General features: G+C 37.8%; 1 long non-coding RNA gene across 3 annotated transcripts; it reads left to right on the forward strand.

Moving 5' to 3' along the window:
• The first annotated feature begins 1009 nt into the window (after positions 1–1009).
• LOC104084847 (uncharacterized) lies at positions 1010–3237 on the forward strand. Of its 3 annotated transcripts, none has more exons than XR_683694.2 (4): positions 1010–1165; positions 1268–1349; positions 2004–3017; positions 3098–3237. It is a non-coding gene; the product is annotated as an uncharacterized lncRNA (long non-coding RNA). The 3 variants fall into 3 exon arrangements; XR_683695.2 differs by having other exon boundaries at positions 2744–3017; XR_683696.2 differs by having other exon boundaries at positions 2790–3017.
• Positions 3238–25566: the final 22329 nt, after the last annotated feature.

A 25566-nucleotide genomic window follows, 5' to 3' on the forward strand; every position in this document is an offset into this window, starting at 1 on the left:
ACTTTCCATTCAAATTGCTTATGTTTAAGGATTAATAATTAATATTCCTATTTTAATGAAACTGTGTGCTACAAATATAAATATTTTTCTGCCACAACTGTAATATTGGGTTTCATGCTAAGAATTTATTATATTTTCTTTAAACTGTGACAGTTATATAAAATTCCCATTGAAAAACAGTGAATAGTAACTTTTGAGAGAAAGCCCACATATTTTGGTAAACTATATAGAATAACCTTGTTCAGAAATTCAAATATTATGAGGCATCCATTTCTTCTTGAACTAGTAGGCAAGTAAATTAGTCGGACTGATAAAATGTGTGCATTTTAGTGATGGAACCTGTCTATCTTGAAATAAATAGAAATTGTGTTTCATAGAGCAAAGCGTGAGTTCACTGAAAAGAAAAAAAGATTTGGATTACATACATTTATAACGGTCGGTTGATTTACATACTTGTTATGCAGGGATTATAACGTAAAGATGATTTATGCACTGATTAATAATGAAGTTTGCAATACATGAAGCAATTACTGTAAAAAGGCAATTTTGTCTTTAAATAGCTTAATCTCCGAACTTCTAATACAAATTACTAGAAAATGCCTAAATTTCGACTGAAAAAGTTTGAGCGAAAAAAGAGGTCGGAAATTTGCGACCGTTTCAATCGAAAATAGCCAAAAACATTATTTATTATTTTCTTAAAATATTTTCTTGTACCGATAATTTTGGTCGCTAATTTTGGCGCAAAATTGCGGGAATTAAATTTTCGACCGATTCAGTCGGTCAATAAAAGTAAAAATTCCGGAGTTTGATTAGATTTAGCTTTTCGACTGAATCAGTTGGAAAAAAATTAAAATATAAAATAATTATTTTTTAATATTCCGACCGATATGGTCGAAAATTGCTGTGAATTTCAAAGCCTGACTTGTCAGTGCTTTTACCGACCAAATCGGTCGGAAATATTTTTTAAATTATATAATATTTTATGTTTTCAAACGAAGCGGTCGAAAATCTTTTTTTTTTTAAAAAACCTCCCCGTCTCTCTTCTATTCTCTTCCTCTCTTTCTTCTTTTTCCTCCTCTCATTTTTCCTCTGCCTCCCACCTCCCACCTCTGCCCCATCGGGAAATTTGAGCTTCTTCGCACTTTCACCATCTCCCTTCTCCAAGGTATAGCTCTTTCTCATCTCTTCTTCTTCTCTCTCGCACGGAACTCTAGCTTCTCCAAGGTTGCGGCAGGATCCAAGGAACCCTAACTTTATTTTTTTGTAGCGGCCAGCATCTCCACAAGCTTTGGATTGTAGCGGCCACCACCATCTTTACCTCGTCCAGCTATAGATTTCTTCATAGCAAGGTTAGTTTTAATTTTTTGGGAATTATTTTATGGCTTAATTGCTAGAAAAATTAGTTGAATTGTTAAAAATTAGTTGGTAAATTATTAAATTATTCTTGTAGATTAATCAATTATTTTTTGCATAATTTTTATTGTAGATACCAATTATTTGAATTTCTTTTATTTATTATATTAAAAAATTATGCTATTTAAATTAAATGCCTTAATTTTTATACGATATTTGAATTATTTAATTTTTATATGTTGAAATAGTTTAAATATTTGTTAATTATGACTGTTTCTTTTGTTTGATAACAATGAAGCCCGTGAGTAAACTTATGAAATATGATGTAGCTAGTATATTTTTAACAATAGTGAAGTAAACATATGAAATGATTCTAAAATAAAGTTGATTAAATATAAGAAATTCATTAGTTTGATATTGAATTAAGTTTAAGGTTGCGTTTTAGTTTACTAATGATTTTGGATTGCATCGAATTTGGATAAATGCAAAAACCTTTGTAGATTATTAAATAAGATGGATAAATATCATATTATAATAAAATATATAATTAAACTATTTAGATAAGTAACCTTTAAAGAATATAATAAAATTTATTAGTTAGTGTAAATAACATAAATATATTTCAACTTCTAATTCTCTTCTATGTGTAGATGAAATTTGAGCATCGTAGATGGATGTATGTTAGGAATCATCCAAATAGTACGGGGTTGCGGGATGAGTTTATAGAAGGGGTTGCTAGCTTTATTGCTAAGGCAAAGAAACTTGATGATTTTCTTATCGAAAGGACGATTATGTACCCTTGTATGAAATGCAAGTGTCTTAAATTATTGGGGCCCGATATTGTTATTGTTCATCTATATAAGAAGGGGTTTATGAAAAATTATTATGTGTGAATTGTTCATGGGGAGAGTCATGCTAGTGTAGATGAAGTGCTTTTTCAGAACTCTTTTGGTAGTGAATAAGGTAGTCCCATAGCGGAGAATATTAATGTTGAAATTCAAGATTTAATGAAATGATCAAGGATACCTTTGAGATGTTCCCTGGGACTCAATCCAAACCAAATGATGAGGCTGAGAGCTTCTTCAAACAGTTAAAGGAAGCTAGTTGTCTGCTTTATGAAGGCGTAGTGTATTCCAAGTTGTCTGTTGCAGTTATATAACTAAGTATTAAATCAGATAATTCTATTTCTCAAGCGGGCATGGATTCTATCATTGGCCTTATGAATGAACTTAATCCGACCATGATTGACTTGCCCAAAGATTTTTACATGGCAAAGAAATTAGTTTCCAAGTTGGGTCTTTCATCGGAAAGGATTGATTGTTGTGAGAAATGTTGCATGTTATTCTATAAAGATGATGCAGCTTTAGAAAATTATAAATTTTGTAACCAGCCACGTTACAAAGAAGTCACAAATACTAAACAAAAGAAGGTTCCAGTGAAGGCGATGCACTACTTACGCATTATACCAAGGTTAAAGAGGTTGTATGCATCAATGAATTCTGCTCTTCATATGAGATAGCATTATGAACATAGAAGGCCAGATGGTGTGCTATGTCATCCGTCAGATGGAGAAGCATGAAAATATTTTGATATGGTGCTCCCAGTCTATGCCGTTGAACCGAGAAATACTAGCATGGGTCGAACCGCGTGCATCAGAGACATATGTAAGATTCTAAATTCAATACTACCTTTATTCTTGGTTAAAATTAATTTGTTTATATAATGTTTGTCAACAACATTTCAGGAAGGATATCAAAGAAGAATTGAGTAGTGGTAACAAACTCAACTCGATTCTCAACCGACGCCCGTATGTATGACTTCAATATAGATACAGGCAGCCGGTGGAGTAAATAAAAGAATAAAATATTTTAGTAATTTTTTCAATATGACTTCATTTACCGTTTCTCAAATAATTTATCAACAACTCAAGGTGATAAAGCTCGGCCTTATATATATATATATATATATATATATATATATATATATATATATATATATATATTTCTAAACCAATTTCAATTATAAATTCAATTAATTAAGCTAGCAAATGGAGTTTATATAATTCAAATATTATATGATAGAATCTTGAGTCTACCCGGACATAAATATGCTTTAGCTACGTACGGACTCTCTTCACCTCGTGCGTACGTAGCACCCACAACTAGTAGCACATAATAATTACATCACCTATGAGGGGTAGTTTTCCCCTCACAAGGTTAGACAAGAGACTTATCTCGCTCCGAAGTTCCATAACCGATTCCAATGCCTCTCTAACTTTTCACTTCAAAGATAAACGATCCGAAACTAGTCAAACAATGTACTCAATCAAAAGATACTCCAATGCGTATAATTTAATAATTTTTAATAATTCTCAACTCCGCTCGAAAAGTCAACAAAGTCAACCCTCGGGCTCACGTGCCAGGAATTCAAAAATTCTTGAAAATAATCATTACCCATAATGCCACGAACTCAAATGTATAATATATCCCTAATTACATGTCCAATTTTATGGTAAAAATCCAAAAATATAAATTCTATGTTTTCCTCCAAAAATACCACAAATTTCTATCTCATTCCATGTTAAAATCTATATATAATCCAAGTACTTAGCTCACAATGAGTGGGAATCACTTACCTCGTGTTGTTCGATGAAAATTTCCTCAAAATAGCTCCCCAAATTCGGCCAACCCAAGTGAAAAATGAAATAAAAGAGCAAAATCATGTACTTAACAAAGCATTCTGCCCAGCGATCTTCACATCTGCCAAACTAATGGCCGCTTCTGCGGCAACAAGTCCGCTTATGCAGAGAGCAATGGAGGCCCGTCCCTTCGCACCTACGGACAAGGTCCCGCTCCTGCGACAACATAGGTGCGACAATCGACCCCCACTTCTGCACTCCCTTCGCTTCTGCACTCCAAGAAACCACATCTGCGCCATCGCAGATGCGTTCAAAATGTCGCTTCTGCAATCCTTCACCACCCAGCCTTTTCCCGCTTTTGTGATGAGTTGCCCAATCCTGCGAAGTCACTTCTACGACCAAAATTCTACAGAAGCGGCTGCGCCAACACCAGAACCCCTTCAGCAGAGAAATCAAGAGACGAAACGATCTGAACCACGTCTGTAACTTACTCGAGCCACTCAAAACCCTGTCCGAATATACCCACAAGTTCCATAACATATCGCGGACCTTCTTGAGGCCTCGAATCACATCAAACTATATCAAAACTACGAATCGACGGCCAAAATCTTTCTTTAAACATTCAAACTTCGACGAACATGTCTGATTCATACTTAAACATCCCGGAATGACGCCAAACATTACGCACAAGTGACAAATCACAATACGAACCTATTTCAAGGCTCGGAACCTCAAACAGACATCAATAATACCAAAGTCCACTTTAAATCAAACTTAGAAAATTCTAAAACTTTCAAAATATTAACTTTCCACAATAATTGCCAAAATCTCTCGGGCCACCCGGCACTCAACCGAAACACATGCCCAAGTCCGAATCATCATACGAACCTATTGGAACCTTCAAATCTCGATTCAGAGGTCATTTACTCAAAACTCGAATCTTAGTCAACTCCTCCAACTTAAAGCTTCCGAATTGAGAATTTTCCATCTCAATCAACTCCGAACTTCCCAAAATTCAATTCCGACAACGTGTACAAGTCATAAAATATGAAGTGACGCTACTCTAGTCCTCAAACTGCCAAACGACGCGCTAGACCTCAAAACAACGCGCTAGACTTCAAAACGACCGGTTGGGTCGTTACATTCTCCCCCACTTAAACATACGTTCGTCCTCGAACATGCTAAGAACCATTCCGGAGCTTTCCAAAATCACTATTTAACACCTCGTTCACCTACCCATGCCACCACAACCCATGTGAGTACATTAGCTCAAGCCAAACTGAAGATCCTCCCTATAACCTAGGGGTGTTCGTTGGTCGGTACGGTACGATATTTAGATATTTCAGTTCGGTATTTTTCGATATTCGTTTTCTTAAAATGCAATACCAATACCGTACCTAATTAAATTCGGTATGGTTCGATTTTTCTCCTTTCGGTTTCGGTTTATTCGGTTTGGTGACTTCGGTTTATTCGGTTTGAATACTAACTAGTGCATAGAGTCATAGACTGTAATATTCTAAACTAAAGTACTCAAAAGTACAAAAATAAAAATATTTGTTGACTAAGGTTTTGTCCAAAACTAGCAATTATCAACCCAGAGTGAGAAAATTGTACATACAAAAATAAATTTGATCATTAGAAATATCTTGTTACTTACATAGAGTTAGCTGATAAACTTAGAGAATAAGGGAAAGTAAAATTTTAGATTTTTATATTTATGTTATAATTAATAATATGTGTATTGTGTAATATAATATATATTTCGGTGCAGTATTGGTACTTTGGTATTTTATTTTAAAATATCAAATACCATACCTAATACCAATAGTTTTTAAAACTTAAATCAAATACCATACCGAATACCAAATTTTCGATTTCGGTACGATAATTCGGTATTTATCAAATTATGCACAGCCCTATTATAACCTCAGCTAACAAGCCTTAGAACCAAATTCTAACATCTGAAATTCTCCACGAGACTCGATTCTAACATACGAACACCGCATCAATCACTACACATTGTACCAAAATATGATCATGCACCTATACTGAAATCACACCATGCACCACATAAGTCGTTTGTCCATAATAACATCCTCCGACCAACATAGCTGCAATTTCACGAATTTGTTGCCTACAATACACCTCATAACACATATAAGCCATATTCCAACTCTCGCAATACTGCCACGATGAAAGAGATATGTAGAAACTCATAACCACCTGCCAAATCAATAAATAATGGAGTCTCTCCACTTGACAAGAACCATTACCTCATTCTGAACTGAATAACGATATTTTCTCTTTAATATACTCTATATAAATCCGATCGCACTGATCTCGGGTTCAATAACCTCGTCTCATCCAGTACAAGCTGCTCGGGCAATAAGCCACCTCAAACACCGTCTAAAATCTCATACAGCGCCATCAAAGCGCTAACAAGGTACAATTCGAATATGACTCATAAGGAAGAATGAACTTCGATAAGGAACTACCCAGCCCACATAATGAATAAAACGGCCAATAGATGCTATAAGCCTTTCTGGGAGATGCGAAACAAGACACACAATAATAAGTATAGGGAACCGTACTCATCATCTCACTATTTTGGCGTGCAACCCGATTCAAACATGACATCGTTGCGGCGTGCAACCCGATCCAAATATGACATCGTTGCGGTGCACAACCCGATCCAAACAACATACCCATGACGGCGTGCCACTCGATCCAAACAATATACCCTTGGTGGCGTGCCACCCGATCCACACATAACAATCAATAAGGAAACACCCATCGAGCCATAATGCTTATACTTACGAAATGCTCGAATATCGACCACAAGCATGCCAAGTACATAATACAACCCTGGGGAGACAGATAGCGTCGTACGCTAAAAACACCCAAGCGCCACTAAGGTGCAATCAATGACCTGCATCTCGAGAGTCATCTTGCTCATATAACACCACAAGCCACACGGTATTACAACACATGTAAATAATCAAGTCATCTCACAACCCACATGGCACAATAGAGTAGTACATGGAATAGTTGACGACGGGAATAACATTCAATGCCCGAAGACTCCTTCATAAGCAATGCTATGCCGAATGAACACACTCAATATGATGTAGAGCACCCATTCACATTAGACTCACCAACGGACCTCAAGTCGATTCTGATCATACCATACTAGGCCAACAACCTTTCAAGGATCCACAATGGCCCTATTCATGACACACACGAGCAGCCGTCAAATTCGGAATAAACTCCCATAGTCCACGACAAAATGTATAGAGCGCCTTTCAGGCATAAATTCTCACATTAGCGATAGTACCAAAATCTCCATACGCGATTGCGAAGGCAAAAAGTCACTGCCTCCAGATTTACTCTACGCGTTCGCGACCTTCATGTTGCGTTTGCAAAGCCTATTGACCCCCGCCCTTCATGTTCGCATTGGAAGCATCACGTTCGCGAAGGTTAAATGGCTCTAGGCCCAACTCTCCATCCTTCTCCGCGTTCGCGACCTCCCTATCGCATTCGCGTAGGTTCCTCAGGACATTCTCTGCGTTTGTGACCTCTGTGTCGCATTCGCATTGAGCAATTTATTCCTGACCCAAAAATCCTTCTTCGCGAACACGATAACCACCACGCGTTCGCAATGAACGACACTAGAACCAGCATTAGCAGTAGCAAAACATAAGGAAATGACCCGAAATCATCCCGAAACACAAGCGAGGCCCCCGGCACCCCGTCCAATCACACCAAAAAGTCCCAAAACATGATATAAACCTGCTGGAGGCCTCAAATCACACCAAACAACATCAAATCTACAAATCAATAATCAAAACCTTTCTTTCAACTTTCAAACTTCCAAATTTTGACGAACGCGTCTGAATCGCATCAAAATATTTCGGAATGACGCCAAACTTTACGCATAAGTCACAAATCACAATACGAACCTATTCCAATGCTCAAAACCCCAAACTGACATCGATAACATCAAAATCTACTTCAAACCAAACTTATGATATTCTAAAACCTTCAAAATGCTAAACTTTCACAATAAGCGTTGAAATGCTCCCGGGCCACCCGATACTCAACCCAAACATACACCCAAGTTCTAAATCATCATACGAACCTATTGGAACCTTCAAATCCCGATTTCGAGGTTGTTTACTCAAAAGTCAAACCTTAGTCAATTTTTCCAATCTTAAACCTTCCGAAATTAGAATTTTCTTTCCAAATCAACTCTGAACTTCTTGAAATTCAATTCTGACCGCACGTACAAGTTGTAATAAATGAAGTAAAACTACTCAAGGCCTCAAACCGTCGAGTGACGTGCTAGAGATCAAAACGACTGGTTGGTTCGTTACATTCAAATTACCCCTGATGTTTTCTTTTCTTAGTCACATAATCTACCAAGGCACCGATAACCAGAAAATGCACAGGCACACAACCACGCGATCCAATCGTAGACGGTGGGCTCCCCCACTTAGCTTTAAGCTACAATCACATAAATCAAGAGCCCACAAAGACTCCTCCTTCTTAATTACCATGATCTTGCACCGTTAACCTGCCAAATTTCTCGTAATCTCTTGTTAAACTTTTCATAAAACATTCTGAATTATCAACCACAACCGCACATTCGACTTCCTGACAGTCGCACCATCTCCTTCAAGTAATCCAAGCTCACATCCTAATACATGCTTCCTGTTGTGTAGAAAGTAAAACTCTTCGTAGAAACTTCATCAAGAAGAACGCAATAGCTAACCTGCTCACGGTAGATAGCCTACGTGTGGAATTCCATTTCGACATCTTCCAACGACATTGCCCTGGTTACAACTACCACGAAATTAGCAAACCCTCCTAAGCCCATGCTCATCCACCAGCTGTAAGAGCATGTTCATTCCCCATTGACATAAACTGAAAGTCCGACAATACATGCCAAACTCGAAGTCACGTCACATCCCATAATGATAATCAAGCTTTTATACCCCTCTCCATTCCAAGAAGACTTCTTTCCGTCATAATCAACCTTCCTCAGCACAATAGCCACCATCCCAAATAAAATCCATAGACCTAGTCACTGTCCTTGATTCCCAAATAGCTCTAAACTTTCTCAAGGTATGATGTTACCCTACCACAAAATCCATACGCTACTCTGCCACTCCTACTCCGATAAACTCATCTCCTTAAGTAACTTTTCAGCCTCTGATGTTCATACTTGACCTACTAGCAATTCAATCACCGCGAGACACCTCCCACCATGTCCTTCCTCATCCTTCGCTGCCCAAAATACTGCCTCAAATCATAAACTATCTTTATAGCACCCGAACGGGTAAATTGCCACCAACTCTGAGACTCCATAAAGACTATCTCCTCCGAGCCATCAACATTAGAAGCACCGATTCGACACCCATAGGCCTTAATGCGTTCCAACAAGGACGACGACACCACACTGCATATAAAAATTCCACCACGCTCAAAAATATCAAGTCTCGCTACTTCGTCAACCAAAACCTGAACACCCAAAGTTCAATTACCTTTCCTCCGCCGTAATAAAATGCCGAACCTCTACATCGTGACCCGAGTAATCCTCCTTCCGAGTCATTCATTTCATAAGTACCCTATTATTTACACCAACACTATGCGATAACAACGCACAAACATCATAATAATCTACGCATAACCTCAAAACCACAGGCAATACTAATACAGGGCTGAAACGACAGAACACCCTTCCACTAGATGACGATAATAACTCGCTCGAATACGCAAGGAAAAATATCTTGCACCACATTTGTAGTACCATTTCAACTCCTCGATGCCCAATTGATAATGAGCGCTCCACATCACATAAGATTGAGTTGGAAAGAAATGAAGGCACAAACTTCAATGGAATTAAATCGTATGATGAGGAATCAAGAAGGGAAGTGCTCCTAACAGCCCTGCAGCATCTCGAAGATAAGTACAGATGTCTCTGTACCGATCTTCAAGACTCTACTAGACTCGCAGATGACTCTTGAGACCCAAGTGGACCTAAAGCTATGATATCAAGCTATCACAAACCAAAACCCACTATCGGTCGTGATAGCATCCAATGTCGCTATTAGGCAAGCCAACGATGAACTAACAACATAATTATTCATTTTATTATTTTGAAATCATGAATATTGTTAGGTGGAGACATAAATACGTTAAAGACATAGATAAATACGATTTAAATAATATACAAGTAAAAGTGTATCGAGGTTAAGCAAACCATAAACAAATTCTAGAACATCTTAAAACTCGATGTCATAAGTGCATGAGCGTTTACTAAGGACTACAATAATAATATAATATTTGTCTCGGATGTAAATAAAATAGTAAAAAGTACGATGGAGACTCTATGGGTTACGATACGTAGCTTGGAATGCAGCTCACCATAAAGTCTCCTCAGCAGTTGCGCCTACGCGCCAAGATGACCACCAATTGAACCTGTCAGATCCTGCACATTTAGTGCAGAAGTGTAGTATGAGTACGTAAATCAACGCGTACCCAGTAAGTATCTAGACTAACCCCGGAGAAGTAGTGACGAGGAGTCGACATTGACACTTACTAGAGGTCCAGTAAAGCAGTATGATAAATCATAAACAGATATGAAGCACAACAATAGCAGTGACGTAAAAACTATAACTAACATAATCTTTCAAATGTCTTTTAACGATATAAATTTCTCAATCTCATATCCTATCTCAACAGCTCAAAAAATATCAAGCGCCAATATCAAATGGATAAGGAATACCATATAAAATGACAGGCATCAGTGGAAAGAAAATCTCATGAATATTCGGACTGCTAGCGATATAACGCACGATTATGCCGAGGGTCGACCGGTATGAACCAGAGATGCATCTCAATATACTGCTGAGGCGTTCGACCCGCTCCACAAGAAAGGAAGAAACTTATCGAATTACGAGGTACGTACTTACAATATAGGTACAGGAGCATAAAATGAATGTAACTTTTACCGTTTCTCAAATAATTTGCCAACAACTCAAGGTGATAAAGCTCGGTCTAATATATATATATACATATATATATACACATATATATATATATATATATATATATGTGTATATACATATATATATATATATATATATATATATATATATATATATATATATATATGTGTGTGTATATATATATATATGTGTGTGTGTGTATATATATATATATATGTATGTATGTATGTATGTATTTCTAAATCAATTTCAATTTTAAATTCAATTAATTAAGCTAGCAAATGGAGTTCAAATTATTCAAATATTACATGATAGAATCCTAAGTCTACTCGGACATAAACATGTTTTAGCTACGTACGGGCTCTTGTCACCTCATACGTACGTAGCACCCACAAGTGTAGCACATAACAATTACATCACCTAGGAGGGAGTGGTTTTCCCCTCACAAGGTTAGACAGGAGACTTACCTCGCTCCGAAGTTCCATAACCGGCTTCAATGCCTCTCTAACTCTTCACTTCAAAGCCAAACGATCCGAAACTAGTCAAACAACGTGCTCAATCAAAATATACTCCAATGCGTATAATTTAATAATTTATAATAATTCTCAACTACGCTCGAAAAGTCAACAAAGTAAACCATCGGGTAGACATGCCTGGATTGCGAAAATTCTTGAAGATAATCATTACCCATACGCCACGAACTCAAATGTATAATTTATCTCTAATTCCATGTCAAATTTCACAGTAAAAATCCAAAAATATAAATTCTAGGTTTTCCTCCAAAAATACCACAAATTTCTATCAAATTCCATGTTAAAATCTATATATAATCCAAGTATTTAGCTCACAATGTATGGGAATCACTTACCTCATGTTGCTCGGTGAAAATCTCCTCAAAATAGCTCCCCAAATTCGGCCAACCTAAGTGAAGAATGAAAGAAAAGAGCCAAATACAGTACTTAACAAAGCATTCTGCCCAGCGATCATCGCATCTGCGAAGCTAATGGCCGCTTCTGCAACGTCGCTTCTGCGGTGTCACGATCCCAATTTCCCTCCTTGGGATGTCGTGATTGCACATAGTCTTTAGGACTAGGTAATCCTAACACATGCTGATTATCAATGGAATTTAACTAACTTAATTGCAATACGTTAACTAATATCTGTAACTACATAGCTGAACCAACAAATATTACATAACCACCAAAACCGGTAGTACAAGTCATAAGTCTTTCTAAGAGTGACTATATATAATGAATACATCATTGTTCCGGAAATAATAGGAAACGATGGAAATAAAATACAACAGAAAGTGACTTTGGGACCTACGGTCGTTGAGTAGGTATACCTTGAAGTCTCCAGCCACGCAGACATCAGTCTAGAAACCAACTCGATACGAAGTACCTGGATCTACACAAAAATATGGAGAAGCGTAGCATGAGTACACCACAGTGGTACCCAGGAAGTATCAAGCCTAGCATCGGTAGAGTAGTGATGAGGCCAGGTCAAGACACCTACCAGACATGTACCTGTGCAGGATATAACATAAAACTAACATGGAAAGAATATCAATATAAGGCCAATAGCAAAAGGATTTCAAATTACAATCAACAATGAAAATAACGGGAGCACAAATAGTAACGATAAACAACCAAATAATTAAGCAACAACATAGTCGGGGTACAGATGATATATAGATGTATCCAAGTAAGGAAAATCGATGACAACTCAATCGATCAAATCATTCCTAATGCACGAATTTTAACAAGAATTATCCCAGGTACCACTTCTCGTAATCTCGGATTATAAGTCACAACTTCCAACTTTACACACATGGCACCTTGTGCCCACATTTTCCAAATCACTTCCGCATGACAAAATCCACATACTACCAGGTACATAGTATCATTGTCAAATTCTAATTAAGATGTTCAATAGATCTATATATATACGAAAAGGCATACTAACAACTTTGAATAAAGTAGGAAATCAGATGAGAAAATGAGTTTATTTCAGAAATCATTTGGGTGAAAAAAATAATATTTTTAAATAAAGTAAAGCATCGGACAAGCTACCGAGTTAAATATAGAATCTCTTAAATTAAAACATAATAATGATTTTTAAGCAAAGTAAAAACATCAGATAAGGAGTTTAAGTTGAGAAATCAATTAAAGTGAAATACGACAACTAGTAAGAATAGTAAAGTACCGAATGAAACAACGAGTTTTAGCTTAAGAGTCACGTCGGATAAGCATGTTAAAAATTCTTTTACTTAAATCTGTTATGTTACAAACAACTCAACAGGGTATGAGATAATGACTCAGCATAGTAAGTTCATCTTGAATATAAATTCACCAAAATAATAGTAATAGGAAAAGGAAAACAGGAAATGACGACAAAGCAGTAAATAACTGAAAACAACTCAATCCTCAAAATCAGTAAATCCAAAAATATCGGTCCTCAGAATCTCATATAATAAATACTGAAAGCTAACACAATACAATAATGAATACAACACAAACAATCCGTTGCGGCGCGCAACCCGATTTCACAGTTTAAACACATTCCTCCCTTATTTCACCCGTTGCGGCGTGCAACCTGATCCCACCATATCAATATCAAATAATCTTCCCTTATTCCACTTATTGTGGCGTGCAACCCGATCCCACCGTATCAATATCATATATAAATATCATAATCTTCCTTTATTTCACCTATTACGGCGTGCAACCCAATCCCACTGTATCAATATCAAATAATGCTCCCTTGTTCCACCTGTTGCAACGTGCAACTCGATCCACAAGCAATTAAAATTAACAACAACAATCCAATACTCAATTTACAATAATTCCACAATCATAGGGTATGAGTACACGGCAATAAAGGAACCACGTAAAAATTAAGGATCATAACAAATATTACAAAAGTAACAAGACAAGTGAAGCACGTGACAACTAAGGTGTGCAATTACAACAACTAAGGCAAGTAGCAGATAAGCACTTAGTCATGGAAAGAACTCAACAATTAAGAGGTAATAAGACAATAAGGAAGGCAACAACTTCAACTAAAGCATATAAGTGCAAAATAACAAGCAAGAGGAAGAACGAGTGCTAACTACGCCAAGTAGAACATGTAAGAGTATATTAACGATGGAAGATATCACAGGTTATGACACTTCAATTAAAGGCATGGAAAGTGTTTCAATACTCGAAACTGGTCAAATACCACATATAGTCCATGTATGAACTCGTCACCCCACGTACACGGCTTTCACATAACACAAATAACACAATTATCTCAAATCCTAAGGGATAGTTTCCCCTACACGAAGTTAGGCAAGATACTTACCTCAAATCGGCCAAATCAATACTCAAATTATTTTTTCCTTTACAAATTCACCTCTGCTCGGCTCAATCTAGCCAAAGACGACTTAAATACATCAAAAAATGCAAGAGAAAACAATTTCAATTAACAAAGCTATGATCTTTATACAATTTCCAAAAGGTCAACAAAAGTCAACCCCAGGCTCGCCCGGTCAAAACCCGGGTCCAATGGTAGGTCTTGACTTCACATAGCCCATGAGTCCATATATGTGTTTTATTTCCAAATCCGAGTCCAATTCGACTCTCAAATCCAAAATTTCATTTTTCAATACTTTGACAAAATCTCCAAATTCCCCCCTTAGATTTTCTTGAATTTGATATCAAATCTAATGTATAATCATAAAATATAATTAAAAATTCATTAGAGGCACTTACCCAATGGTTTGGTATGAAAAGCCTTCCACAAAATCGCCTCTCATCAAGGCTACGGTTCAAAACATGATAAAATGAAACCAAGTCTTTGAATACTTAGCCATATGCAGGCTACAGATATCGCATTGCCGACACGATGTTCGCAAATGCGAACCCCGCAAATGCGAGGATTTCTTTTTTTAGCGAAACATGTGACATTTTTCTAAAGTTACATTTGCGACCAAATTCATCGCAAATGCAAAGACAGCTTCCCTCGCAAAAGCGGCAGCCATCTTCGCAAAAGCGAACAGCAACACTTCGCAAATGAGAGTGAGTTCTTTGCAAATGCGAACTCTTTCCCAGCAACCCAGGTTCGCAAATGCGGTAGTCGCATTTGCGACAAAGATCATCGCAAATGTGATGGAACCGATACCAACACTCAAAAATTGAATAAAATCAATCTGAAACTCACCTGAGCCCCCGAAGCCCCAAACCAAACACCCACACCAATCCAAAAACATAACACGAACTAGTTCGCGCGATCAAAATATCAAAATAACCTCTAGAAGCACGAATCGGATGCCAAAACGAATGAAAATCACAATGAACTTCAAGAACTTCTAGAATCGCAATCAAGCGTCCTAACCATATCAAATCCACTCCAAATGACACCAAATTTTGCAGACAAGTTTCATATGACAAAACAGACTTATTCCAAGTCTTGAAACCAAAATCTAAACCTGATAGCCTTAAAGTCAAACCATGGTCATACTTAGGAAAATTCTAAACCTTTAAATTGCCAACTTCCGCCAAATAGTGTCGAAACCTTCTAGAAACATCCAAATGCAAATACGGGCATACACCCAAGTCTAAAATCACCATCCAAAACCATCGAAACTCCGATCCGAAGTCAAATACTAAAAAGTCAAACTTCGCCAATTCTTTCAACTTCGAGCTTATCAAATGAGAGTCACCCCTTAAAATCATTTCTGAACCACTCATAAACCAGAGTCGATAATACACGCAAGTCATAATACACTATGTGAAGCTACTCATGACCTCAAACTGCCGAACCGGACGCAATTGCTCAAAACGACCACTTAAACATACGTTCGTCCTCGAACGTACCAGGAATCGTTCCAAAGCTATCAAATCACTGCATGAGCTCACTATACATACACCCATGGGTGATTCCCTATTACCCCAATCCATGTAGGCCTGACAATGCAACTTAATAAAGATATCACTTTATCCTTAGTCCATAGCCTTAGGACAAAAGTCGATCCTCAACATCTAAAACTCATCATAGGTCCCGAATCTCGCATCAATACACTGTATAAGCATGAACAAGCTGAATCGAGCTACAATCCCAACCCAGGGTACAATCACATGATGTTCCACGCAACTCAAATGCCCGCAGCAGTAACTTCCGACTACCATAATTGTCCAATAGAAATCTTGGAACTGGTAATACCTTTCATATCGAATAAAACTTTATTCCGGACCTCCGCAACGCTGCCCATGATAAAAGAACACGCAGAAACTCATAACAGTCCATGAAATCAACAAGCCAAGAAGATCGCTCGTCCGTCAAGGGCCATTGCCCAATTCTGAGCGGAAATAGCATCATACTTCCAAACACTCCTCATCCCGATACGATAGTGCAAATCTCAGGTAAAGAAACATCTTCTCAGCCAATACAAGCAGCTCAACTGACAACTCATCCCGAGACCACACGGATTCTCGCACAACACGGTTCGTACACCAAACTAGTAATATCTTAGATATGCAGTAAAAATAGAAGGAAAGCTAGGTATGTGGACTATCTAACAATTACAACAGATAAAACAACAAAAGTACAATTTCATTAACTCATTCCACTGAGGGAAAACAAAGCATCAAATAAACACAAGGAAAGGGTATCCCACATAACATCCGCTATGGCGTGCAACCCAATCTCAAATATATCAATCCACATAGGGATACCCATCGAGCCAAAGTGCTCGGGCCTACCGATCACATGTACGCCAACATCATGTACGATAGAGTGCACAAATATAAATGTGGAAAAAAGAATAGAAATAATACAACATGGAGGAAAACAAGCACAACTAAGGTGCAACGAGCAAATCAACATCATGAGGTTCATCTTGCCCATATCTCCATAAGGCCTGAATGGGATTATAACATGCGTGCGAATAATCATATAACTTCCCAACCCATCATAGCATAAGAGAGAAGCACACAACACAAACTGGCACGGATAACATCCATTTTGCACGGTACTAAACCCAGGATATGAATTTCATAAGAGTAACCAAATCCCGATCTGATATAAAATACACATTCCCATTGGGCTTTCAAATAGCCCCCAAACCAATTTTGATCATTCCCAAACAAATAAATATCCTTCCAAAAGTCCATAGCAACCTATCCATAATATATGACATCAGTTATCCCATTCTCAACATTTTTTCACAATCTGCAACCAAGAAATAGTCCTCCTACAAGGACATCCAACCCTGAAACCTCATGAATACTAGAATTTCCATAACCAATATCAACTACGCTACTCAAATTGCTGATACATCACTCACACTCCATCATCTTACGAAAGCACCCACGCCGGTCTTCTATGCCACGTATCAAAATTCGGACCTCAGAAGCCTCAAAACCTGATAATCACTATACCATTAGCCAAGCATCCGCAAACCAAAACACAAGGTGCCTTCCTAAAATACACACTCTTCACATGCGATATCCAATAATGCCAACATTCTATTAACTTCTGATATCCATCCAAGAGAAAAGCATAATGCACAACATATTCTTTATGCCCGTAGCAGACAACCGACTCAAGTCGTGGTCGACACTATCGTGAACTCTCCGAGACCCGCCTGCACATAACTAAGCCATCAAGACCTAATCTCCCCAACTCAACTGGGTCACACAAACCACCCAACCCAAGAGTACTGCCACAAAAACCGGTAGAGAATTACCACCCAAAAAGGACGAAATACTTCCATTACTATAGTGACTCTACACGCCTTCCTCTGGGGTAACACTCCTTCCTATCGATACACAATGATCCCAAAATCAAAGCTCAATGCAGAAAATCCTAGCACGAACCACGTAGCCCAGAAGCTCATAAACCACTGTATTTCCTCTGAAGCACCCCATAATGCTGCAGCCGAGATGCCCATACTGAAGAAACCTACTGTGAGTCTGAAATTACTTCTCTGACCTCTCCAATATTGAAACGTAGATTCATTAATGACGTAGAAATACCGCAAGTCCCATCATTATCCCATGCAAAACTTAGATCTTAATCATATACAAATTTCGGGGAACCTTTCAATACCACATATATACATCTCAGGCCAAAACTGATATAACACATGGCCCTACAATCTGATCGTTGATAATGGACACCCCCACTTAGCGCGGAGCCATATGACACAATATCCGATGATCCACAATACTAAACTTCAGAGCTCGTACAACACCAATCATAAGATACCCCAAGTCATCTACTAAGCGCATGTCCATCTTTGTAACAGTCAAATTTGCTTCCTCTAGTACCTTGAATGATATTATGTACCTTCCACTAGAAATCCCATATGAACCACATAGTCATTAATACCACCAACTATCCTCAAATCAACATCCATTTTCCTACCACGATCGCGACGACTAGTTAACCAATTAAACCTTCCCAAGCTCGTACTTATCAACCAGATGTCAGAACCTGTTGCACCCCCACGTGAACAACTGAATGATCTCTCAATACCTCCACATCTCCAGTCTGGATGATATATTGAAATAATATTTAAGCATTTATGGCTCCCTCGTAGCCCATCCACAGCATCACGAACTGTTGGCGCATAGCTGGTACCGAGTGCGCAATATCATACATGAGTGGATGCAAAGGAATATAAGATATATACTTCAAGTTGAATCAATACCGCACGATAAGGAATGAAAGAAGTGAAATTTCCTAATAATTTCTATAGCCTCTCGAAAATAAGTACAGACGTCTCCGTCCCAATCCGCAAGACTCTACTAAACTTGCTTATGACTCTTAGTACCTATGAACTTAGACCTCTGATACCAACTTGTCACGATCCCAATTTCCCTCCTTAGGATGTCGTGATGGCACCTAGTCTTTAGGACTAGGTAAGCCTAACACATACTGATTATTAATGGAATTTAACTAACTTAATTGCAATATCTTAACTAATATCTGTAATAACATAGTTGAACCAACAACAATTACATAACCCCAAAAATGGTAGTACAAGTCATATGACTTTCTAAGAATGACTATATACAATGAATACACCATTGTTCCGAAATAATAGGAAACGATGGAAATAAAATACAATAGAAGGTGACTTCGGGACCTACGGTCGTCGAGAAGTTATACCTTGAAGTCTCCAGTCGCGCACATCAGTCTAAAAACCAACTCGATCCAAGATACCTGGATCTGCACAAAAATATACAGAAGCGTAACATGAGTACACTGTAGCGGTACCTAGTAAGTATCAAGCTTAACCTCAGTAGAGTAGTGACGAGGCCAGGTCAAGACACCTACCAGACATGTACCTGTGCAGGATATAACATAAAACTAACATGCAAAGAACATAAATATAAGGCCAATAGCAGAAGGATTTCAAATTACAATAAACAATGAAAATAACGGGAGCACAAATAGCAACGATAAACAACCAAATAATTAAGCAACAACATAGTCGGGTACAGATGAGATATGGATGTATCCAAGTAAGGAAAATCGATGACAACTCAATCGATCAAATCATTCCTAATGCACAAATTTCAACAAGAATTATCCCAGGTACCACTTCTCGTAATCTCTGGTCATAAGTCACAACTTTCAAACTTTACACACATGGCACCTTGTGCCCACATTTTCCAAATCACTTCTACACGGCAAAATCCATGTGCTACCAGGTACATAGTATCAGTGCCAAATGCTAATTAAGATCTTCAAGAGATTTATATATATACGAAAAGGCATACTAACAACTTTGAATAAAGTAGGAAATCAGATGAGAAAATGAGTTTATTTCAGAAATCGTTTGGGTGAAAAAAATATCATTTTAAAATAAAGTAAAGCATCGGATCAGCTACCGGGTTAAATATAGAATCTGCTAAATTAGAATATAATAATGATTTTTAAGCAAAATAAAAATATCAGATAGGGTAAGGAGTTTAAGTTGAGAAATAAATTAAAGTTAAATACGACAACTATTAGGAATAGTAAAGTACCAAATGAAACAACGAGTTTTAGCTTAAGAGTCACATCGGATAAGCATGTTAAAAATTCTTTTACTTAAATCCGTTAAATTACTAACAACTCAAAAGGGTATGAGATAATGACTCGACGTAGTAAGTTCATCTTGAAAATCAATTCACCAAAATAATATTAATAGGAAAGAAAAACAGAAAATGACGGCAAAGCAGTAAACAAGTGAAAACAACTCAATCCTCGAAATTAGTAAATCCAAAAATATTGGTCTTCAAAATCTCATATGATAAATACTGAAAGCTAACACAATACAACAATAAATACAATACACAATCAGTTGCGGCGCGCAACCCGATTCAACCGTACAAACACATTCCACCCTTATTTCACCCGTTGCAGCGTGCAACCCGATCCTGTCGTATCAATATCAAATAATTTTCCCTTATTCCATCCGTTGCGGCGTGCAACCAGATCCCACTATATCAATATCATAATCCTTTCTTATTTCACATGTTGCGGCGTGCAACTCGATCCCACTGTATCAATATCAAATAATGCTCCCTTGTTCCACCTGTTGTTGTGTGCAACCCGATCCACAAGCAATTTAAATTAACAACAATAATCCAATACTCGGTTTACAAGAATTTACACAATCCTAGGGTATAAGTACATGACAATAAAGGAACCACGAAAAAATCAAGGAACGCAACAAATATTACAAAAGCAACAGGACAAGTGAAGCACGTGACAACTAAGATGTGCAATTACAAGAATTAAGGGAAGTAGCAGATAAGCATGGAGTCATGGAAGGAACTCAACAAATAAGAGGTCACAAGACAATAAAGAAGGCAACAACTTCAACTAAAGCATATAGGAGCAAAATAACAAGAGGAAGAAAAAGTGCTAACAACGTCAAGTAGAGCATGTAAAGAGTAGATTAACGATGGAAGACATCACAGTTTATGACACTTTATTTAAAGGGATGGAAAGTGTTTAACTACTCGAAAGCGGTCAAATAACACATATAGGTTGTGTACCCACTCGTCAAATCGCGTACACGGATTTTACATAACACGAATAATACAATTGTCTCAATTCCTAAGGGGTAGTTTCCCTCACACGAAGTTAGGCAAGATACTTACCTTAATTCGGCCAAATCAATACTCAAATTAGCCTTTTCTTTACAAATTCACCTCCGCTCGGCTCAATCTAGCTAAAACGACTAAAATACATCAAACAATGCAAGAGAAAACAATTTCAATTAGCAAAGCTATGATCTTTATACAATTTCTAAAAAGTCAATAAACGTCAACCTCGTGCTTGGCCGGTCAAAACTCGGGTCCAAGGGTAGGTCTTGACTACCCATAGCCCCACGAGTCCATATACGTGTTTTGTTTTCAAATCCGAGTCCAATTCGAATCTCAAATCCCAAATTTCATTTTTCAATACTTTAACAAAATCTCCAAATATTTCCCTTAGATTCTCATGAATTTGATGTTAAATCTAATGTATAATCATAAAATATAATTGAAAATTGATTAGAGGCACTTACCCAATGGTTTGGTATGAAAATCCTTCCACAAAATCGCTTTTCATCAAGGCTATGGTTTAAAACATGATAAAATGAAGCTAAGTCTCGGAATACTCAGCTATATGCAGGCTGCAGATGTCGCATTTGTGACACGGGGTTCGTAAATGTGAACCCCGCAAAAGCGAGCTTTTTCTAAAGCAAAACATGGGACTTTCTGCTAAAGTCGCGTTTGCGACCAAATTCATCGCAAATGCAAAGACAGCTGCCCTAGCAGAAGTGGCAGGCATCTTCGCAAAAGCGAACAGCAACACTTTGCAAATGCGAACTCTTCCCCAGCAAGCCAGGTTCGCAAATACGGTAGTCACATTTGCGACAAAAATCATCGCAAATGTGATGGAACCAGTGCCAACACTCAAAAATTGAATAAAATCAATCTAAAACCAATCTGAAACTCACCCGAGCTCTCGAGGCCCCAAACCAAACACCCACACCGTCCACAAATATAAAACGAACTCGCTCGCGCGATCAAAATAGCAAAATAACCTCTAGAAGCACGAATCGGATGCCAAAACGCATGAAAATCATAGTGAACTTCAAGAATCGCAACCAAGCATCCGAACCTTATCAAATCCACTCCAAATAACACCAAAGTTTGCATGCAAGTTCCATATGACGAAACAGACCTATTCCAAGTCCCAAAACTAAAATTTGAACCCGATAGACTTAAAGTCAAACCATGGTCAAACTTAAGAAAATTCTAAACCTTTAAATTTCCAACTTCCGTCAAATGGTGTTGAAACCTTCTAGAAACATCCAAATTCAAATCTGGGCATACGCTCAAGTCAAAAATCGCCATTCTGACCTACCGGAATGATCGAAACTTCGATCTGAGGTCAAATACTCCAAAGCCAAACTTGGTCAATTCTTTCAACTTTGAGTTTCTCAAATGAGAGTCACCCCTTAAAATCATTTTCGAACCACTCATAGACCAGAGTCGATGATGAACGCAAGTCATAATACACTATGTGAAACTACTCATGACCTCAAACTGTCGAACAGGATGCAATTGCTCAAAACGATCTATCGGGTCGTTATATGTGGTATCAAGTCCGCTTCTGCAGAGAGCACTGGACGCTCATCCCTTCACACCTGCACACAAGGTCCCGCTCCTACGACAACACAAGTGCGACAATTGACCCCCGCTTCTGTGCTCCTCTTCGCTTATGCGCTCCAAGAAGCCACATCTGCGCCATCGGAGATGCCTTCAAAACGTCGCTTCTACGATCCTTCACCACCTACCTTTTTCCCGCTTTTGCGATGAGCAGCCCGCCCCTGCGAAGTCGCTTCTGCGATCAAAATTCCGCTGAAGCGACTGCACTAGCACCAGAACCCCTTCAGTAGTGAAATCAAGAAACGAAACGATCTGAACCACGTCTGTAACTCACCCGAGCCATTTGGACCCCGTCCGAATATACCCAATGTTCCATAATATAACACAGACCTGCTCGAGGCCTCAAATCATATCAAATAACATCAAAACTATGAATCGATGGCCAAAACCTTTCTTTAAACTTTCAAACATTCAAACTTCGACCAACGCGTCCAATTCATACTTAAACATTCCGGAATGACACCAAACTTTATGCACAAGTCACAAATCACATTATGAGCCTATTTCAAGGCCCAGAACCTCAAACGAACATCGATAACAGCAAAGTCCACTTTAAATCAAACTTAGAAAATTCTAAAATTTTTAAAATGTTAACTTTCCACAATAATCGTCGAAATGCTCCCGGGCCACCCGACACTCAACCTGAACACACGCCCAAGTGCGAAATCATCATACAAATCTATTGGAACCTTCAAATTCCGATTCCGATGTCATTTACTTAAAAGTCAAATCTTAGGCCAATATAAGGCCAATAGCAAAAGGATGTGGGCCAATAGTAGAAGGATGAAATCATCATATGGAACATATTGGTCACAAAATATAAGGCCAATAGCAGAAGGATTTCAAATTACAATAAACAATGAAAATAACGGGAGCACAAATAGCAACGATAAACAACCAAATAATTAAGCAACAACATAGTCGGGTACAGATGAGATATGGATGTATCCAAGGAAAATCGATGACAACTCAATCGATCAAATCATTCCTAATGCATGAATTTCAACAAGAATTATCCCAAGTACCACTTCTCGTAATCTCTGGTCATAAGTCACAACTTCCAAACTTTACACACATGGCACCTTGTGCCCACATTTTCCAAATCACTTCTGCACGGCAAAATTCATGTGCTACCAGGTACATAGTATCAGTGCCAAATGCTAATTAAGATGTTCAAGAGATTTATATATATACGAAAAGGCATACTAACAACTTTGAATAAAGTAGGAAATCAGATGAGAAAATGAGTTTATTTCAGAAATCGTTTGGGTGAAAAAAATATCATTTTAAAATAAAGTAAAGCATCGGATCAGCTACCGGGTTAAATATAGAATCTGCTAAATTAAAATATAATAATGATTTTTAAGCAAAGTAAAAATATCAGATAGGGTAAGGAGTTTAAGTTGAGAAATAAATTAAAGTGAAATACGACAACTATTAGGAATAGTAAAGTACCAAATAAAACAATGAGTTTTAGCTTAAGAGTCACGTCGGATAAGCATGTTAAAAATTCTTTTACTTAAATCCGTTAAGTTACTAACAACTCAAAAGGGTATGAGATAATGACTCAACGTAGTAAGTTTATCTTGAAAATCAATTCACCAAAATAATATTAATAGGAAAGAAAAACAGAAAATGACGGCAAAGCAGTAAACAAGCGAAAACAACTCAATCCTCGAAATTAGTAAATCCAAAAATATCGGTCCTCAGAATCTCATATGATAAATACTGAAAGCTAACACAATACAACAATGAATACAATACATAATCAGTTGCGGCGCGCAACCCGATCCCACCGTACAAACACATTCCTCCCTTATTTCACCCGTTGCAGCATGCAACCCGATCCTGTCGTATCAATATCAAATAATTCTCCCTTATTCCACCCGTTGTGGCGTGCAACCCGATCCCACTATATCAATATCATAATCCTCCCTTATTTCACCTGTTGCGGCGTGCAACCCGATCCCACTGTATCAATATCAAATAATGCTCCCTTGTTCCATCTGTTGTTGTGTGCAACCCGATCCATAAGCAATTTAAATTAACAACAATAATCCAATACTCAATTTACAAGAATTTACACAATCCTAGGGTATGAGTACACGACAATAAAGGAACCACGAAAAAATTAAGGAACGCAACAAATATTACAAAAGCAACAGGACAAGTGAAGCACGTGACAACTAAGATGTGCAATTACAAGAATTAAGGGAAGTAGCAGATAAGCATGGAGTCATGGAAGGAACTCAACAAATAAGAGGTCACAAGACAATAAAGAAGGCAACAACTTCAACTAAAGCATATAGGTGCAAAATAACAAGAGGAAGAACAAGTGCTAACAATGTCAAGTAGAGCATGTAAAGAGTAGATTAACGATGGAAGACATCACGATTTATGACACTTTATTTAAAGTGATGGAAAGTGTTTAACTACTCGAAAGCGGTCAAATAACACATATAGGTTGTGTACCTACTCGTCACGTCGCGTACACGGATTTCACATAACACGAATAACGCAATTGTCTCAATTCCTAAGGGGTAGTTTCCCTCACACGAAGTTAGGCAAGATACTTACCTCAATTCGGCCAAATCAATACTCAAATTAGCCTTTTCTTTACAAATTCACCTCCGCTCGGCTCAAACTAGCTAAAACGACTAATATACATCAAACAATGCAAGAGAAAATAATTTTAATTAGCAAAGCTATAATCTTTATACAATTTCTAAAAAGTCAATAAACGTCAACCCCCTGCTCACCCGGTCAAAACTCGGGTCCAAGGATAGGTCTTGACTACCCATAGCCCCACAAGTCCATATACGTGTTTTGTTTTCAAATCCGAGTCCAATTCGAATCTCAAATC

Source organism: Nicotiana tomentosiformis, chromosome 10 (assembly GCF_000390325.3).
Source record: "Nicotiana tomentosiformis chromosome 10, ASM39032v3, whole genome shotgun sequence".
NCBI lineage: Eukaryota > Viridiplantae > Streptophyta > Magnoliopsida > Solanales > Solanaceae > Nicotiana > Nicotiana tomentosiformis.